This window comes from Rhinolophus sinicus, chromosome 1 (assembly GCF_057876585.1).
Source record: "Rhinolophus sinicus isolate RSI-liver-muscle chromosome 1, RSI-T2T, whole genome shotgun sequence".
Taxonomy (NCBI): Eukaryota; Metazoa; Chordata; class Mammalia; order Chiroptera; family Rhinolophidae; genus Rhinolophus; species Rhinolophus sinicus.
The window spans coordinates 57,947,639-57,968,135 of NC_142501.1; the positions used below are offsets into that span (position 1 = coordinate 57,947,639).

General features: G+C 39.0%; 1 pseudogene; it reads left to right on the forward strand.

Annotated features, from left to right (window-relative positions):
* Positions 1–6,501: 6,501 nt before the first annotated feature.
* Positions 6,502–12,706, forward strand: LOC109452917 (17-beta-hydroxysteroid dehydrogenase type 6-like; annotated as a pseudogene).
* The last annotated feature ends 7,791 nt before the right edge of the window (positions 12,707–20,497 follow it).

Here is a 20,497-nt window from a genome sequence, read left to right on the forward strand (position 1 = left end):
ATCGCTGATATTTTATTGTGGTTTTGATTTGCATTTCCCTGATGATCAGTGATGTTGAGCATCTCTTTAAGTACCTGTTGGTCATTTGTTTGTCTTTGGGGGAAAAAAAAATCTATATTCAGGTCCTCTGCCATTTTTTTTTTTAAAGTGTTTGCCATTGGGTTTTTGTTTGGCTGGCTGTGTGTACTTTATCTTCTGATCATAAATTTCTAATTCGGTGGGTCATGGTGGGTAGTCATGCCCCAGGCATACAACTTTTTAGTAAAAGGTTGATTTTTGCCTTAAGCAAGCCCTGTCCATTTTTGTGCATCTAGGTTAAAACACCTTTGAAATAATCACCCTCCAGAGAGTAATTTTGTTTACTATCTTGTAATCCAATCCCCACCTTGCTTTCTCCCACCCTCATGTACTCTTCCTTACATTTATTCCTTAATTCAATTTTGGCTCAAATAAACTTGTATAAAAATTCTGTAGAGGTTTGGATGTTTCTATGTTGACATATACATGTTAATAAACTTTTACTTCATTAAAGAAAAAAAACCACAGGCCCAAAATGGCATCACTTGTGCTAAAAGCCCATGATACCAAACTTAGATCTGATACCTGATCTAACTGCAGTGTCATCCTCTCTCAGAAACATTATCTTAATCAACCAGTATGGAATTTTTTGGTTGAGTACCATAAAGTAAGCTGTCACATAGGCCCTCTTCATCTGCCATAGAAAGAAGTTGCAGTCTACATAATAAAAAACCTTCCCCTTCTCTCTTCCCCCAAAGAGAAGATGTCCTGCGCCTGCCAATTTTTAAAATTGTATTGTTTTGTTTGTTTGTTTCTATTGAGTTGTATGAGTTCTTTATTTTGGATATTAACTCCTTATCAAATATGTGGTTTGCAGCTATTTTCTCCCATTCTGTAGACTGCTTTTTCATTTTGTTGATTGTATCTTTTGATGAGCAGAATCTTTTTCATTCTTTTAAGCCCCACTTATTTTTGCTTTTATTGCTTGAGCTTTTGGTGTCATATCCAAAAATTTGTTGCCAAGACAAATGTCAAAGAATTTTTCCCTGTTTTCTTCTAGGAATTTTGTGGTTTCAGGTTTTACATTTGTCTTTAGTCCATTTTGAGTTAAATTTTTTTTTTTTTTTTTTTTTTTTTTTTTTTTTTAGGGGGCAATTGGATTGAAATCTACTTTTCTTTTCTTTCTTTTTTAAAGATTTTATTGGGGAAGGGGAACAGGACTTTATTGGGAAACAGTGTGTACTTCCAGGCCTTTTTTCCAAGTCAAGTTGTTGTCCTTTCAATCTCAGTTGTGGAGGGTGCTGTTCAGCTTCAAGTTGTTGTCCTTTCAGTCTTTGTTGTAGAGGGCGCAGCTCAGCTCCAGGTCCAGTTGCCGTTGCTAGTTGCAGGGGGCACAGCCCACCATCCCTTGCGGGAGTCGAACCGGCAACCTTGTGGTTGAAAGGATGCGCTCCAACCAACTGAGCCATCTGGGAGCTCAGCGGCAGCTCAGCTCAAGGTGCCGTGTTCAACCTTAGTTGCAGGGGGCGGAGCCCACCATCCCTTGCGGGACTCGAGGAATTGAACTGGCAACCTTGTGGGTGAGAGCCCACTGGCCCATGTGGGAATCGAACCGGCAGCCTTCGGAGTTAGGAGCATGGAGCTCTAACCTCCTGAGCCACCGGGCCGGCCCCATTTTGAGTTAATTTTTGTGGGTGGTGAAAAATAGGATCCAATTTCCTTGTTTTCCGGTTAGGTCTTATTTTTGGGGAAACACTGTAATATAGACAGGAATTGGGAATACTGGAAGAGAAGCAGTTTTAGGAGAAAAGATGATGAGTTCTATCTTGGATGTATTGAATATCTGGTTAAACATCTGGCTGGAGAATACCTAAGAAAATTAGAAATACAGGAGAGAACCTCAGAAGATGGTCAGGTCCGGGGATATAGATTTGAGCAGCTGTGTGGAGGTACAGGTTGAAGCCTTAAGGCGGGAAGAGATTGCCAAGGAGAGAGTGAGGAGCAGACAGGGAAGAATTCTGGGACAATACATTGGGGAATCTTTGCATTTAGGGTATAGGAGAGGGAGGAGGAGTGGAGGGGAGAAAGGAAAGGGATGCTGTGACAGACAGAAGCAAGAGAGTAGAGTATCTCAGAAGTCAAGGGAGGAACATGTTCTCAAAATTGAGTAGTCAGAAATATCAGATGGAGGCTTCTGACTGTGAGAGGCAGGAGCTGAGTTTCGAAGAGCAGGCCAGGGCCAGACCACGAGAGTGAGAGGAAGTGTTGCATAGTAGTTAGATACAGGCTTCTTCAGGAAGACACCCTAGATTTGATCTTGTCCATACTACTCATTATCTGTTTGACCTTGGATAATTCACTTAATTTTTGCATTAACCTGTGCCTCAGTTTCCTCATTTGAAAAATGGGCATAATTGCACATAACTCTTGAAGTTGTTGTGTGAGGATCACGTGAGTATGTGTGTGTGTGTGTGTGAGAGAGAGAGAGAGAGAGAGAGAGAGAGAGAGAGAGAGAGAGAGAGAGAGAGAGAGAGAAAGAGGCTTTGAACAGTGCCTGGCACAAACTAAGTGCTATATTACGGTTCACTATTACTATGGAGCAAGCTGGGTAGTTTTGACTTCATCCTGTGGGTGACAGGGAGCCATGGACAGGTTCCATCCAACAAAGACATGGCATAATCTGAAAGCAATCTCCTCCTTCACCCAAGACCAGGTTGGAGTCTGATGAAATCACTAGAAAAAAGGAAGGGCTAAATATCGCAGTTAGGTCTGAAAAGGAGAGATAAGAAGCCTTGGAAATTAATTGGCTCCTAGGTCCTTGGTGAGCTCTGAGAGAGCTTCCAGAAAGTATGGGAATGGAAGGTAGAGTATGAGGGGTTGGAGAACACGTGCGTAGCTAGATAATAAAGGCCCTATGTTTATGCTCTTTGAGTATTTTGGCCGTACAGGGTAAGAGGATTGTCATTTAATGGGTGGCTGGGTAGCTTGGTCATAGGGAGAAGGAAAGACAAGCAGTAGCATAGAGGACAATATGGACACATGTAGAGCAGAGCTGCCCTTAGTGAACCTGGAACCCCCTGAAATGATTGACAACTGTTGGGTATGAATTAGAGTATCCAGGCATTGGTTTGGAAGTGAGGAGGATGGAGGTTGAGCTGACCTGGATTTTGGCAGGGAGGCAAGATGTGAACTCATCTGTGGAAGGAGAGCCAGAGGAACATGAAGTTGGGAAATTGAGAATGTTGGACAATACTTGGAAGAGGTGTTGTTGGGAAAACGTTAACAGTGAAAGTCCAGCTGAGACAGGGTATTATCAATTTGTTGTGGAAATAACTAACTTGTTTTCTCGCCTTTCTCTAGCACCACTTGGCAGCTGGTAACTAGAGAATGTGTACAGTAAAGGTTTTGAGGTTCCAGTAAGCACCCCCCAAGTGACCGAGTGTAGGACCCAGGCTGAATAGGAGGTAAATGAAGCCATGAGAGGATTGCAATAATAGAGAGAGGCTGAGGACAGGGAAGGCAGTGAAAGGAAAGATGGTGGAGAAGTGAGGGAAGAAAGGGAAGGGCTCTCAAGATACGAGGGGGCTGTGGTCAGAGAGGGCAGTTTTAACTGTCAAGATCTTTCTGGGAGGGCAGCTTCAATCAATGAAGACCAAGATGGGGGTCAGGCGTGAAGTAAACAGCAGAAGATCTTAACTTACTCATTGTGATTCTGAAGGTGTTTTCTAGGTTCAGTTTCAAACTCCTTAAAATAAATTAACCAGGCAGCACCATATGGATGATAAGGAAAGAGACTGACAATGTAGTGTAAGAAAGCTAAATTCTCATTTGTGCTAAAAGGAAGTCATTTGAGAATATCTACTTGTAGAATTGATAAATCAAGAAATAGTATAAGTATTAAATGTCTTGCATCAAAGGCAGAAACGTAAGTGATTGCACAGCTTTTGCAGATGAATGGTTGCAAAAATAAGCAGGCCACTTTGGGTTTGATATTTGAAAAAGTCAAGGCATCTTCAGGTATTAATTTGTGTTTATGTTTGGCCAATGTTTTGGGATGCTGCCTGGCCTAGCATATCTCTTCTGTAAGTATAGTCTTCTTGCTGCTACCATGTTTCCCTGAAAATAAGACCTCGCTGAGCAATCAGCTTGTCATGCAGGGTGTCAGGCGGGGTCTCTGGTCCCGCTCCCCACATAAGAACGCAGGATATGGTGAGGCCAAAAAGGAACACCCACGGAGCCATAGATGGGGGAGCCAGACCACTATATTCTTGCTGGCGGCTGGGTTGGAGACACAGGAAGCAGGAGCCACACTGTTCGCAACCCTCAGTGTGCCGCTTGCAGGCTTAGCCACCATCTTCTTGCTAGCCTCCATTTTCTGCTAGCGTAGCCATGGCAGTTATATTAGTGGCCAATGGCTCACTGGTTACAGCTGACGGCCAACTAGCCACAGCTGATGGCCATCCAATCACAGTTGGTGGCCATTTACTACCTGAGCCAGCACCTTTCCATGTGAGACCGAGAGCCCGGAAACTGCACTCCTGGCTCTGTCCCCACAGTAGGTATGCGATGGTTGAATAGTAAAACCCAGGGAGGCTTTGGGGTCTGCGCTTCTCCCTAATGGATTTTCATCTTTGACTGGCATCAGGAAATTATCCTTTTAGTCAATAAACAGTCAGGGTGAAGCCTTGTCTGTTACTACAGTGCACCAGAGAATGCCATTTGGGGAGAACAGAGGCAGCTGGCTAGAGAACACAGTGCTCTCAGATTGGAGAGAGGCAGAAAGCTTGGGGGTGGAGGGCAGAATGGGGAGGTGGGTAGAGAGGAAAAGGAGAGACAGAAGAGAGGCGGAGAGAGCAATCAATGTCCCAATCCACTATTTTTTCCTCTTCATTGGCTTCTCCAATTTTACTCCCCTCCATGCTTAGTCTGAACCCAATTACAACATTGCCGGGAGAGAGTTCTCCCTCACCAACAAGCAATTCTCCATGACACCAGCTGGGTGTGCTACATTTCAACTCAATTCTGACACTGTCTACCAGGAGGTAGCATCAGATTTGCAGGCTAGAGGTTCACTCCTACAAGACTTCCTGTTCCTCTTCCACTTCAGACACCAGTTGCAAACTCTGACTGACTATAATTTGGAGGTTCCAACCACCCCCTCCCTGGATTTGACTAATTTGCTAGAGCAGCTCACAGAAATATTTTGCTTACTAGATTCCTGGTTTATTATAAAAGGGTATAACTCAGGAACAGCCAAATTAAAGAGATGCATAGGATAAGTTATGGGGAAAGGGTGTTGAGCTTCCACGCCCTCTCTGAGCATGCTACCCTCCCAGAATCTCCAAGTGTTCACCAACCTGGAAGCTCTTTGAACGCTGTTTTTTTGGTTTTTAAGGAGGCTGCATTACATAGGCATGATTGATTTAAATCATTGGCCATTGGTGATTGAACTCAATCTTCAACTCCTCTCCCCTCACTGGAAGTCTGGGGGTGGGACAGAAAGTTCCAACCAATTTTTCCAGTATGGGACTCTACTGGGCAGTCTTTGCTCCAGGACTCCACATGTCCAGGCTGAGACTTTCTCAGGGTTGTACTTCAGTTTCACAGTCTTCCTCTCAAATCCTCCTTTTCTCTCTCTCTTCTTTCAGAGGTGTCACACCTGCATTACCACCTCTTCCTGCACTCTCCCTTTTATTCTACAGGTGTTTCCTCCCATGAGTCTCTTGCTTGTCTAATTCTGTCTTGGCATCTAAACCAACACACAGCGATGTGACAGGACCTTAAAGGCTTTTGTGAGAGTTCAATATGTATGTGAAATGCTTACAACAGGGCCTGACCTGAGACACAGCAAGTGCTATGCAAGTGTTAGCTGTTATTATTTTATTATCCTTCAGATCTCAACTTATATTTTACTCTTTCCAGAAAACTTCTCAGATCTCCCTAGACTGGCTTAGAAACCTCTCGTGAGTGCTTCAGCAGCATCCTGCCTGTACTTCTGTTATATTGCATTGTTTTCTTGTCAGTTTTCGCATTTAGACTGTGGATTCAATGAACAATGGAACGTTGTTTTGTTCACTATTGTGTGTCAGTGTCTACTGTTGTGTCTGACTCATAGTAGATGTTGAACTGATGTTTGTTGAATGAAAAGGATGGTTTAGTGGAGTCTTAACATATGAGTGCTATTTGCCAAATGGATGAGGGCTGGGAAAGAAGGAGTTGTAGAGAACTGTGTACCGAGGCATGAAAAGCCTGTGTTTTGCGGGGTGCTGAAAGTTGCTTTTTATGACTGAAGAGTAAAGTGCAAGGAGGTATGGTGAAAGAGAAAGCTAAGGAGGAAGGCAAGGGCCAGAGCACTGGGAAAGTTTTAATGGCAAGCTCTTGCAGGCCTCTATGATGTCCTAGCGGGCCCATGCCCATCTTTGACCTCCCCTATGTCTTTTTGAATCATATGTTAGTTCGACGAACACCAAAAAATGGTGGATGTTTCTCCAGAACTACATATGGAAATGTATGCATCTCTGAACACTCATTTCTTTTGAAGAGGAAGGGGATCCCCTCACCATGTGGCTGTACCTGGCGGCCCTTGTGGGCCTGTGCTACCTTCTGCGCTGGTACCGGGAGAGGCAGGTGGTGAGCCACCTCCGAGACAAGTACGTCTTCATCACGGGCTGTGACTCGGGTTTCGGGAAACTGCTGGCCAGGCAGCTGGACCTGCGAGGCTTGAGACCTAACATAAGACCCCGTCTTATTTTACAGTAATATAAGACCGGGTCTTATCTAACATAAGAACTACATATGGGTCTTATCTAACATAAGACCCGGTCTTATTTTACAATAATATAAGACCAGGTCTTATTTAACATAATGTAATATAAGATTGCGTCTTATATTAATTTTTGCACCAAAGGACGCATTAGAGCTGATTGTCCAGCTAGGTCTTATTTTTAGGGAAACACCATAGTTCCAAGTATGGAGTAGAATCCTTTTCAGATGTTCTGAGGTAATGCTCTTGAGTTAGAATAAAAACAACTATTGAGCACTTAAATATGTCTTAGGCCTTGTGTTAATTACTTTCACCTACATTATCTTATTTTATCACTCCAAAAATCTTGATATTTAAGTATCTTTCTCAAACTTCACTTGCCACAACCAGGACTTGGCAGAACTGGGTTTTGACCCCAGGTCTTTGTCTCCTGCCACCACATCACACTTTAATTCTCAAGATTTATTCTTCATAAAATTTCATTTCTGAAGAGAGGATGACTTCTTTTTTTCTTAAAGTGAATCTGTCCTTGTCTCTGCACGGTGATTCTCTTTCTCTCTCAGTCACCTGGTACAAAATATTTCTGCACACTGGTAGGGGCTGACCTTGGGGAAGTTTCCCTTGGAAATAAGCTGTGAATATTATAGGCTCCATGTATTAGTTTCCTATGGCTGCTGTAGTAAATTATCACAAGTAATTTACAGTGTCTATTGTCTTAAAATAACACATATTTATTCTCTCACAGTTCTGGAGGCCAGAAGTCTGAAATCAGTATCACTGGGCCAAAATCAAGTTATTGACACGGGCATGTTCCTTCTGAAGGCCCTAGCGGGGAATCGGTTACTTGCCTCTTCCAACTTCTGGTGGCTGCCAGCATTCCTTGGCTTATGGCCACATCACTCCCATCTCTGCCTCCATGGTTACATTGCCTTCTCTTCCTCTGTTAATCTTAATCTGCCTCTGCCTCTCTTATAAGGATAGTTGTGATTGCATTTAGGGCACACTCATAATCTAGCATAATCTCGCCATGTCAAGATCTTACTTAATTATACTTTCAAAGTCTTTGCTATACAGGGTAACATTTACAGGTTCCAGGGATTAGGACCTGATATCTTTGGGCGCCATTAGTTAGCCTACCACACGCTATGACTGGTATACGTCTATTACAGTGCACATATTATATTACCTGCCTAGGAAGGGAAATAGGGAAATAACCGGGGAAATTACATGAGTTGTTACCATGGGCAGGCACCTCTCCTGACTTCCTGTTTACCCAACATCCTGTCTACCTGCACGGGGCTGCTGCCTGCTGATCTATCACCACTCACGATTGGTCTCTTGGACTCCTTGACTCATTCCCAGACCAAAAGCAAAGATATGTCCTTTCAACGTTCAAATCACTATTTGGTCTCTTTAGAATATTTCAGTTTCCCTTAATTATGCTAAGGATAAACAGGGAAAGGAAGTGTTGTCCCACATTGAGTTGTGGTTCCAAAGGGGAATGGAGATGTTGCGGGGTGAGAATAACAGTGAGCGAGCTGCAAGGGGAAGTGAAATTTAGAGGGCAGAGGCACACCTGGCGTGCATAGACCCTCTTCCAGAGCATGCACAGGCACTTGGAGAATCTTTTTCTGAAGGTTTAACTTGGAAGGTTTTAGGTTGGGGTTTGATAAAGGGAGGGTTTTCCTTTAGAACAGTGGTTCTTAACCTTTAGTGTGCCTCAGAGCCACCTGGAGGGTTTGTTCAAACGATTGTTGGGGGTCACCCCTGAGTTTCTAAGCCTGGACTGGGGCCCAATAATTTGCATTTCTAACAAGTTCACAGATGCTGATGATGCTATTGATTTGGGGCCCACATTTTGAAAACCATTCACTACTTTAGAGGAGCATGATGCTTTGTGTTTTACCTTCTTGTGGACCATTGTTTCTAACATTTCTCCTTGGCATGACCTGGGACTTCATCTTCTCCAGCAAGTCTGCTTGAACCTATAGATTAGGGAGCACCCCTCATCACTGTCCCTAGGGCACCTAGACTATACCCCTACTATGGTGCACAATGCCATTTTACTTCACTTGATGAAGGCAACACTTAGCCCAGTGCCTGGTACATACTCAGCCCCTAATAATTATTTTTGGAACTGTTTATTAGACTAACCTGAATATTTTGGAATGACCAATGACTGGTACTTTTAATTTCCACATCATATTCCATTAATGGTCTCTTGTAGTCTTTGTCACACTGTAATTTTTCACAGGCTTATGTTTTTGCACTGCCTGCTATTCCACTGTTCCGCTTTCTTTGCTCAGAAATTTCCTCTTTATGCTTCAAGGCTCAACTGAAACAACCTCAGAAAATCTGTCTACATCTTTCCCTCTACTAATGTAGCCCCTTAAATACCTCTCCTTTATAATTCTTTTGAGTTGTATTGCAATTATTTGCTTACTTATTGGACTCACCCACTGTGAGCTTTTTGAGGCGAGGAACTGAGTCTTAATTTTCTGATATTGTACATGTAAAACACTTAGCACACAAGCTGCCATAAAAATGCTAATTTTCTTCATTATTGTTTGTATTCTTCATGCCTCCAGCATCCAGCACATGGCAGGTACTTAATAACTCTATTAAAAGAGTGGATGTAGAATTGAATGGTTATTGTAGTTTGTATAATCATATCCCAATTGTTGGACCTAGGTATGTTTAAAATTTTAATTTTTTTCCTATTTCATTATTTTAAAAAGTATTCAGTAAACGTGTTTTTGTAACCTGTTTTGTTTTGTTTGTTCTTCCCTCAGAGCATTGAAATTGTGGTATCTTTAAATCAAAGGAGTTAATTTGAGGATTTTTTTTTTTTCCCCAGGCATGACCTTTGACATTTTGGGGTGAAGAGCAGGATAGTTGAACCTGGCTACTTCAGAACTGGAATAACAGACTTGCAGGTGTCCTTAGAGAAAGGGAAGCAAGTCTGGGAAGAAGTCCCTATGCATATTAAGGAGACCTATGGAGAGAAGTGTTTTGATGGCTGTGAGCTTTTCTTTTTCTAGGATAATGGACAACCTTGCATGAGAAGGGAAAAAAGGATCGGTGGAGAAGAATTGGCAGATCCTTTGAGAACAGAGCTCCTTAAACAAAGCCTTCCCGTGCAGGAGGGGTTTGGGAAAGTACCAGTGCGTTCAGGGCTGGCTTGTGATGGCTGTTGTGGCTAAGGAAGAGGCCATATAGACAGCCTAGGGCCAGGGCCTGCCCTATCACTTATGGGCCTAGCCACCTGAGAATTAGGATAGAGGCATGGAGCCTCTGGGTCTTTGAGACAGGGTACGCTGGGTACCCCTATGAAGTTTGGCAGGGTTGGTGTGGGAGACATGCTCAGCTAAACTGCAGCCTTTAATATTGTCTACCCTTTGGTAACAACAGGCCTAGCCACAAACACCATGTCTTCTTGTGAGAGGAGAGGGGGTGTCAGTGGGAAGAGGTAAGTGGGTGAAGCCGAGGCTTGTAGGGCCCTATCGGCTATTCCCAGAGACTGAGCCTCATGTGCAGGCCATGGGAGCCTTGTGGGCATGAGATGGTTCATTTCATGTAAGAATGTCATTCTGATGACCTGGAGGAAGAGGCAGTTTGCGGGTGGAGGCAAGGCAGTCCTTTTGGTAGAAGTAGGCCCTGCATGCTGGTGTGGGGCTCTACCTTCCTGGGAATAGGGGTGCTTTTCTTCACACAAAGAAGTCTGCAGCTTGCCAAGGCCTAGGGGAGCCTCTTTTCCATTTCACAAAAAGGTCGTGTGGTGGATAGAAGCATTCCTTTTTGGGATGATGTCTTTGGGTGATATTGTAGTACAGAGGACAGGAGAAGGGGAGTGTGTAGACAGAAGACTCCTGACCTGCAGCGCTGTCGTCTGGGTGCATCAGGCCTGTGAGGGTCATTATCAACAGAGGAGAGAGAGAAACTGCATCAAGGAAAGGCTGACACGAAATAGTACCTGAGCCTCTCAGAACACATAGCCAGCTAAGGAACTACAGTTCCCACCATGCCAGGGGCCAGCCATTGTTCTAAGTTTTTCCCCACCTAAAATTTTAAACTGTCTATTAGGGAATTTCCCCCCCTTGCGGGTACATGTAGTTTGATAATAAAAATCAATAGGAAAGTAGAATTTCCTAAATGACTATATATAAAAAAAGGGATATATGTATTTCATGATATAAAAGGAATTGGAATTGTCCATATATCTGTCTATAAATTAGAATAATCTAGATCAGTGCTGTCTAATAGAAATGTAATGAGAGCCACATATGTAATCTTAAATTTTCTAGTGCCACTTTTAAACAAAGGAAAAGAAACAGGTGAAATTAATTTTAATAATGTATTTTATTTAATCCAATATGTCCAAAATACTAGCTTTTCAATATTTATTATCAATATAAAAGTTATTAATAAGGTATTTTATATTTGTTTTCATGTTAGTCTTTGAAAATTGGTGTGTATTTTATACTTACAGCACATCTCAACTTGGACGTTAAATTTTCCTAGGAAATACTTCACCTATTTAAATTAATAAAATTTGTAGTTGCCAGCAGCATTATTCATAATAGCCCCAAAGTGGAAACAACTCAAATGTCCATCAACTGATGAATAAATACAATGTAGTATAGCCATACAGTGGAATATTATTTAGCAATAAAAAGGAAGGAAGTACTGATGATACACGTTACACATGAATGAACCTTGAAAACATTTTGCTCAGTGAAATAAGCCAGTCACAAAATGCCACAATGTATGATTTTATTTATATGAAATGTCCAGAAAAGGCAATCCATAGAAACAGAAAATAGATTACTGGTTGCCTAGGGCTGGGTAAGTGGTAGGAAAAGGGATGACTGCTAATGGGCCTGGGGTTCCTTTTTGGGATGATGTTCTAAACTTAGATTGTGATGATGGTTACATAACTGAAAATACTAAAAGTCATTGATTTGTATTATTTAATTGGCTAAATTATAGATACCGTGTTTCCCCGAAAATAAGACCTAGCTGGACAATCAGCTCTAATGCGTCTTTTGGAGCAAAAATTAATATATGACCTAGTCTTATATTATATTGTTTTATATTATGTTATATTATATTGTATTATATAAGACCCAGTCTTATATTAGTTTTTGCTCCAAAAGACACATTAGAGCTGATTGTCCGGCTAGGTCTTATTTTCGGGGAAACACGGTACATGAATTATATCTCAATAAAGATGTTAAAAAATTTCCAATATTGAATAAAGTATAACCACATACCTATGTTGTTCCAAAGATACTTAAAAGTTTTCCAATAACAGAATTGAGTTTTAAATTTTAAATTAATTAAAATTTAAAAGTACAGTTTTCAGTCACATTGGTTATATTTTAAGTGCTTCAATAGCTACATTTGGCTAGTGGCTGTCATATTGGGAAGTACAGATCTGATTGGCCTAATCCTTGTAGAAATTAAATGTAGTTTGACTTCTGCGACTGTGTGCAACAGGATCTTAAAATAAAAATACAAGGAATAAGATTTCTGACCACCATTTCTCTTTTTGTATAGATTGCAGTGAGGTAAAAAAAAAGGGCTATTGAGCTGTAGTACCAACCTGAACCTGGTCACTGACCGCATGGAACACACTCTGACATCTGTGCATCCCCGTCCCCGCACTCGATATTCAGCTGGCTGGGATGCTCAGTTTTATTTCATCCCTCTATCTTAATACTTACCTACATCACTGGCAGACTACATATTGACTAGATCTTCAACCAAACCAGCCCAGGCATTTTAAAGAAAACTGGTTTGGTGGCTCTTGAAATGAAGAAGACAAAAGTCTGAAATTGTCTCAGTAATCCTTATTTAGAACCTAAACTTTCTGTAACAATAAGATTTAATGCCTAAATTCATTTATCTGGCATCATCTGAGAACCAACATATTTACATTCCAGATATCCAAAATTTACTCTTTTAGGTGATGAATCTTTATTATTTTAACCATTTTTTGACGAGAGTATTTCCCAAATGCATCATTCTTCCTTTCCCTATTAACCAGATAGACTGAAAACAATTTAACTTGTTTTGATGTTATTTCTTTATGTAAATGAATAGCTGTTCTGTGCTGTGATAAACTATTGCTCAGGGACTACTGAGCAATATGTGGGTGTGTTCATCCTTACTTAATATGTATCTGTACTATGGTACTTTTAATAAATATTTCATCTTGCTTTCTTCCTATTTGCCAGCTAGACTTTATTTATTTATTTATTTAATAAATTTTATTGGGGAATATTGGGAAACAGTGTGTTTCTCCGGGCCCCATCAGCTCCAAGTCATTGTCCCTCAATTCAGCTGTGGAGGGCACAGCCCAGCTTCAAGTCCATTGCCGTTCTCAATCTTTAGTTGCAGGGGGTGCAGTTGGCAACCTTGTTGACAGCTCGTACTCCAACCAACTGAGCCATCTGGCTGCCCCTCCGGAAACTCAGCAACAGCTTGTTGTCTTCAATCTAGTTGTGGAGGGCGCAGCTCACTGGCCCATTTGGGAATCGAACCAGCAGCCCTGCTGTTCAGAGCTCATGCTCTAACCAACTGAGCTATCCGGCCACCCTAGAATTTTTTAATGTTTCTTCTTTACTTAAAAATAAATGATTTTAGGGGTGGCTGGTTAGCTCTGTTTGTTAGAGCATGGTGCTAATAACACCAAAGTTGCCGGTTCTATCCCCGTATGGGCCACTGTGAGCTGCGCCCTCCTTAAAAATAAAAAATAAATAAAAATAAAAAATTGAAATTATTTCAATTTTTAAAATCAAAATAACATTCACATATACAGTTAAAATTCAGTTAATACTCAAAAGCTTAAAAGTGTAAAGCAAAAATTCCCCACCCTTCATTGCTGCTCCACAGAGGTAAATGCTTTCAACTTTTATCTATTTCTTCTGATATTTACCTCTGTATTTCTAAATAATATACTGTTATTTCTTGATTTATTAATTTTAGACATTCTCAATGATTTCCTGGTAAAGCAAGTGAGAATTTAGCTTTTCACCACTTTCCTGACCATTTTCTGTATTCCCATAGTTCTAATATAATTATATCACATTTTGAATTAAATAATAGTGTTTGCATGGTTAAGTATGTGACTACTGTTTAGTCAAGTGTTTTTCCTTTATATTACCTTTTTCTGTTGGTTTTTCTTGAAGGTAATTATTAGCTTGCTTTTTTACTTGCATTTTATTTTATTTTATTTATTTATTTATTTTAAAGATTTTATTGGGGAAGGGGACTTTATTTGGGAACAGTGTGTGCTTCCAGGACTTTTTCCAAGTGAAGTTGTTGTCCTTTCAATCTTACTTGTGGAGGGCGCAGCTCAGCTCCAGGTCCAGTTGCCGTTGTTAGTTGCCATTGTTAGTTGCAGGGGGCACGGCCCACCATCCCTTGTGGGAGTCCAACCAACAACCTTGCAGTTGAGAGGACGTGCTCTAATCAACTGAGCCTTCCTGGAGCTCAGCTGCAGCTCAGCTCAAGGTGCCATGTTCAATCTTAGTTGCAGGGGGCAGAGCCCACCATCCCTTGTGGGATTTGACGAGTCGAACTGGTAACCTTGTGGTTGAGAGCCTGCTGGCCTGTGTGGGAATTGAACCCACAGCCTTCGGAGTTAGGAGCGCGGAGCTCCAACTGCTTGAGCCACCGGGCCGTCCCAGCATTTTTATTTTTATTTTTAACTTGCATGGTTTTATATTTGCTTTAATTTTTTAAAGTTCTCTCGGTTGTACCACTATCAATAATACGAGGTCTGACAATTAAGTTCGCGAACTTGCCACCCTGCACTTACATTGACAGCACTGTCCAAACAGCTTGGTAAGGTTTCATAATCTTGGTATCATGTTTCCCCGAAAATAAGATCTAGCCAGACAATCAGCTCGAACACCTCCTTTGGAGCAAAAATTAATATAAGACCCAGTCTTATTTTACTATAAGACTGGGTCTTATATAAATTATATATATTATATAACTTATATAAATTAACTTACATAACTTATATAAATTAATATAAGACCAGTCTTATTTTACTATAATATAAGACCAGGTCTTATTTAACTATAAGACGGTCTTATATAATATAAGATCCGGTCTTATTTTACTATAATATAAGACCGGGTCTTATTTTACTGGAAGACCGGGTCTTATATTAATTTTTTCTCCAAAAGATGCATTAGAGCTGATTGTCTGGCTAGGACTTATTTTCAGGGAAACACGGTATATCAGTGTCTCACAGTTGTGTTCGTGTCGACAAGTGGCAGTTTCTTGCCGGGTGGCGTTCATTATTGTTTTTGCGTGTTTTTGTGTGCCATCATGAGAACATCTGAGCCTGAATTAGAGCAATGAACAAACATTACATTTCTTGTTAAACTTGGCAAGAGTAGAAGTGAAATCAGGGACATATTAGTCCAAGTTTATGGGGATAATGCCATGAAGAAAACGGCAGTGTACAAGCGGATTAAACATTTTTTTCTGAGGGGAGAGAACGCATCACTGATGAAGAGAGGTCAGGGCGGCCAGTAATGAGCAGAACTGATGAAAACATTGCAAAAATTTGTGGAATTGTGTGTCAACAATTGTTGGCTGACTGTGAGAAGCATAGCAGACCAAGTAAACATCAAAAGAGAAACAGGAAAATCTTAGCTGAAAATCTTGGCATGAGAAAGGTGTGCACTAAAATGATCCCGAAGGAGCTCTTGCATCACAACAATGCACCAGCTCACACGGCACTGTCTGTGAGGGAGTTTTTATCCAGTAAACAAATAACTATATTGGCACACCCTCCCTATTCACCTGATCTGGCCCCCAAAGACTTCTTTTTTTATCTGAAGATAAAGGAAATATTGAAAGGAAGACATTTTGATGACATTCAAGACATCAAGGTTAATACAACTACAGCTCTGATGGCCATTCCAGAAAGAGTTCCAAAATTGCTTTGAAGGGTGGACTAGGCACTGGCATCAGTGCATAGCTTCCCAAGGGGAGTGCTTCGAACACATATCTGGGGAGTGCTGGGGACACATATCAGTGGGCATAGATGTCATAGTTATATCCAGCAATGAGGTATGTAGCACATTTTTTAGGATGAGTTCGCGCACTTAATTGTCAGACCTTATTTTCTAGCTAGTTAAATGGATCATAGCATTATCCACTCTATTTCAACTGATCCAATACAGGATCACGCTTTGATTTAGTTGTCATATCCTTGTACTCTTACTTAATCTATAATAGTTTCTTAACCTTTTAAAAATATTTTATGATTATGACATTTTTAAAGAGTATAGGCCAGGTGTTTTGTGAAGTGTCCCCAATTTGGATTGTATAATCTATCCTCACGATCAGGTGCAGGTTATGCATTTTGGTAGACGGGCCACAGAAGTGATATTGTGTCCCTCTCAGGACACATATCAGTGGGCATAGATGTCAGTTTATATCTTTGGTGATGTTAAGTTGGAACCTTTGGTTAAAGTAGAGCCTGCCAAGTATTTTTCACTGTAAGGTTAGCTTTTTTCCTTTATAATTAATAAATAATTTGTGAGGATATTTTGAGATTATATAAATGTTCTGTTTGTTATCAAACTTTTACCTACTAATTTTATGTTCCTGATCAAACCTTTATCTCCTAAATGATTAATGATTCCTTTTAAAATCAGTTATTGCTATGATGGTTGCAAATGGTGATTTTTAACTCCATTGTTCCACTTACATTTACAAATTGAAATTCTATCTCCTTTATTTTTTATTTTTTTATAAGAATGGACTCATGGATTCTTGTTTTATTTAATTAGTTATAAACCATTTTTATCCATACGTGTTTCATATTTTTAGAATTCCTATATCCATTCTACTATAAAAATCAAATCTACCAGTTGGAGTTCAGTATTTGCTTGTGGTTCTTTTAATTTTTAAACTGAAAAAATAGTCAAATACTTCTTGCAAATATTAGTTCTTTGTTTTTTCAATTCAGTGTGTTATTATTATTCATTTGAAATAATTGCAATAAAGTTTGGTTCATTTTTTTCGTTTGTTAGTGTTTAATTTGGTTTTCCTTCCTCCTGCATTTTTGTTGATTCAATGTTATTTTTTAAATACATAAAACATTAACATGGTTCTAAAGTCACACCTGGATTATTTTGAAGCAAACCTCATATATCATATAGGAACTGTAAAAAAAATTACCATTTACAATAGCAAGAACACAATTATAAGGTACCTAGGAATAAATCTAACTAAAGATGCACAATACCTTCATATGGTAAATTATAAAATTTTATTGCAAGACATTAAAGAAGGCCTAAGTAAATGTAAAAAGTACAATATTCATTAACAGAGGATCAAAATGAGGAAAAGATATATCAATTTTCCCCAAAATAACTTATAAATTCAGTGTTATTCTGATCCAAACAAAATTCCAATAGCATTTTAGTCAAATTGAGAAGCTGGTTTTCAAATTTAATTGGAAGAACAAAAGGGCATGCTGAGTCGAGAATTTTGAAGAACAAGGTGAAGAAACCTGCATCCCCAAGCATTAAGACTTACTACTATAAAATTGTAATAATATAAACAAATAGATACAAAGCAAAGGTAGACAAATAGATGTAAAGAATAGAGTGGAGAGCTTGAGATACAGAAATGTGATATAACAGGTATTATAATGAGGTAGTGGGGAAATGATCCAATAATGGTGATAAGACCATTGTTTTTTTCTTATGGAGAATAATAAAATTAGATAATTGCTTCATCCACACACAAAAATGAGTTCCAGAGGAACAAATATTTTAAAGTGAAAAGCAAAACTTTATCAAAATAAAACATTGAGAACATATTTATGTCTTTAGGATAGGGAAGACTCTTTAAACAAGATACATAAAAACTCAATCGTAAAGGAAGAGTATTAAGTCTAACTACAATAAAATTAAGAACTTCTTTACATCAGATACACCTTGCCTAAGTCAAAAAACAAGCCATCAATTGGGAGGTAATTTGCATCATAGATAAAGTTCTTTTTTATTGTTTTTATTTTTTCAATTTTGAGAAATAATTGATATATATCACTAAGTTTTAGGTGTACAGCATGGTGGTTTGATTTACATATATTGTAAAATTATCACAATAGGTTCACCTAACATCCATCTTCTCATCTAGACACAATGAAAAGCAAAAATTTCTCCTTGTGATAAAAATTCGGAAGACCTACTCTCTTAACACCTTTGCTATGTACCATACAGCGGTGTTAACTCTAGTCATCATTGCATGATACATTTTTAGTACCCCCTCCATCCACCTATCTGATGGTTAACATGAATGGGCTTAAGCTGCATGTATGTAAAATAGGTAAATTTTAAGAATAAAATGAATGAAAAAAATAAGTTGCGGAAAAAATAGATGGTGGTATGATACCTTTTGTTTAAAGTGTTAATTTAAAACTTGCAGAAAGTGCTATATTTTGTTTATGGATATATATATATATATATATATATATATATATATATATATATATATATATATATGTAGTAAAAGTACTGAAGTGTTTATAAGAGTGATAAACATGAAATCCTGATGGTAGCTATCTCTGGGTATTGAGGAAGGCTATATTAGAGATGTCAATTGAAGTAATGTATTTATTAAGCTGGGTGTTAGATACATAGGTGTAGGTTTTAATATTCTCTATACTATTTTGTAGGACTCAAATACTTAATAACAAAAATAAAATTTGAAAAATGTCATAATCTGTGTAATCTCACACTACAGGAATTTATATCTCTTTAAAAACCTATTCCTATGCTTGTGTATAGTAAACAGTCAAAAAGCATTTGTTGAATGTAAAGGACAAATCACATTTTTTTCTTTTTTTTAATCAAAGTTTATTGGGGTGACAATTGTTAGTAAAGTTACACAGATTTTATGTGTACAATTCTGTAATACATCATCTATATCTCACATTGTGTATTCACCACTCTGAGTCAGTTCTCCTTCCATCACCATATATATGACCCCGTTTACCCTCTTCTACAACCCCCTCTGACAAACCACATTTTTTTCAATAAAGAGTAGTAATTTGAGTCTACTTTTCTATGTTCTCATTTTAGTGGATATTGTTGGAAATTTTACTGTGATCAAACACTGATTTTAAAATTTTATTTAAGTAAGTCTAGTAGGAAGACCTGTTTGCCTCGTCAACTGATGTAAGTAAAGTGCAGAATATTTAGAGGGCAACCGCATTACCAAATAGCTCAGTCCTTGGGAAGAAATCAATCAATGAATGTGTCAATAAAATTTTAATCTCTAGGACCTTGCACCCAGTAGTCACTCATAAATATTTGCTGAATGAAGCAAATACAGGAAATATAAAATTATGTGATATGTAAAAGCTGTTTTTCTGATGCTTTGAGAGGGAGGTTTTCTTGATAAGTTAGCAGTTGTAGGCATGAGAATCAGAATTTAAATTGCTAACTGGAACTCAAAAGAGTGAGAGTTCTCGATGAATATTTAGGAGTTTTCCCCACAGACTACATTATTGTGTAACACTGAAAGCCTCTGAACACTTATTTAGATCTGTTGGACAGGTTAAACAAAACATTGATCTTCCTGTTAATGAATTATTTCAGCAAAATCTCTAAATCATCAACTTCTTACCTATAATACATGGAAAGCTGTGTCTAAGATGCACTATTAAGTGAAAAATAGAGAGTAGCATATATAATATGAAACCTCTGTAAAAATAAATTTATATATATATACATACTCGTATATATACATGCGTGTGTGTGTGTGTGTGAAATAATCCATTTTTGGTGTGTATCTCAGAAGTGGGATGAGGGTTGGACCTACACTTTTTGCATTGTACATTTTTATAATGTTTGAGTTTTCTATAACATATTGTGTTTATGATGGGGGAGGGTATTTATACTTAGCACATTTATGTCAGGTCAGAAAACCAGTCTGTTAATCAGTACAGTGGGGTTCTTGTTCTTAGGGAGTAGAGGGAAGACACTTGGGGTAGATAATGGGTTGGGAGTTGGGGAGAGCACTACCAAAGCCTCTGTAATAATTTAAGGGCCAAGTGGACACTCTAACCACTTGTATAGCTTCTTATTGCACGAGGAGCAGGTAAGCAGCTCTTGACATTGTCAACAGTACTTTCACTTCCAGTTGAAGGAAACCAAGCCCTGGAAAAGTTTTCAGGGCTTATCTTGACTGGAACCCTTCACCGCAGGTCTAGCAGCAACTATCACCTTCCAAATGGGGCAGCAAAGTCCATAAGGAAGCCTGAAGTCCTGGCTCAGGGCACTTTCACCCACTGCCTGTGGGAGGGTAGATTGATTTGACCCTGTTGGGGGCCAGTACGATGACACATCATTAGAAATTGTAATATTATGAATACTTGTATATCCAGCAATTTAATTAAGTCTTTATTCTATGGAAATAAAGTACAAGCCAAGAAAAGGCTTAACTACAGTACAAGGAATGTTCATGTTTGCATTTAAAGAAATATAAGAAAAGAAATGAGAAATCACTTGAATTTCCAAAAAATAGGAAAAATGGTATAAGAGAAACTAAACAGCCGTGTAATATATGAATATTTAACATATTCTTTTATTCACTATATATATATTCACAATATATTTATAAATTCACAATATATTCACAATATATTTAATATTTCACAAATTTAAGAATAAT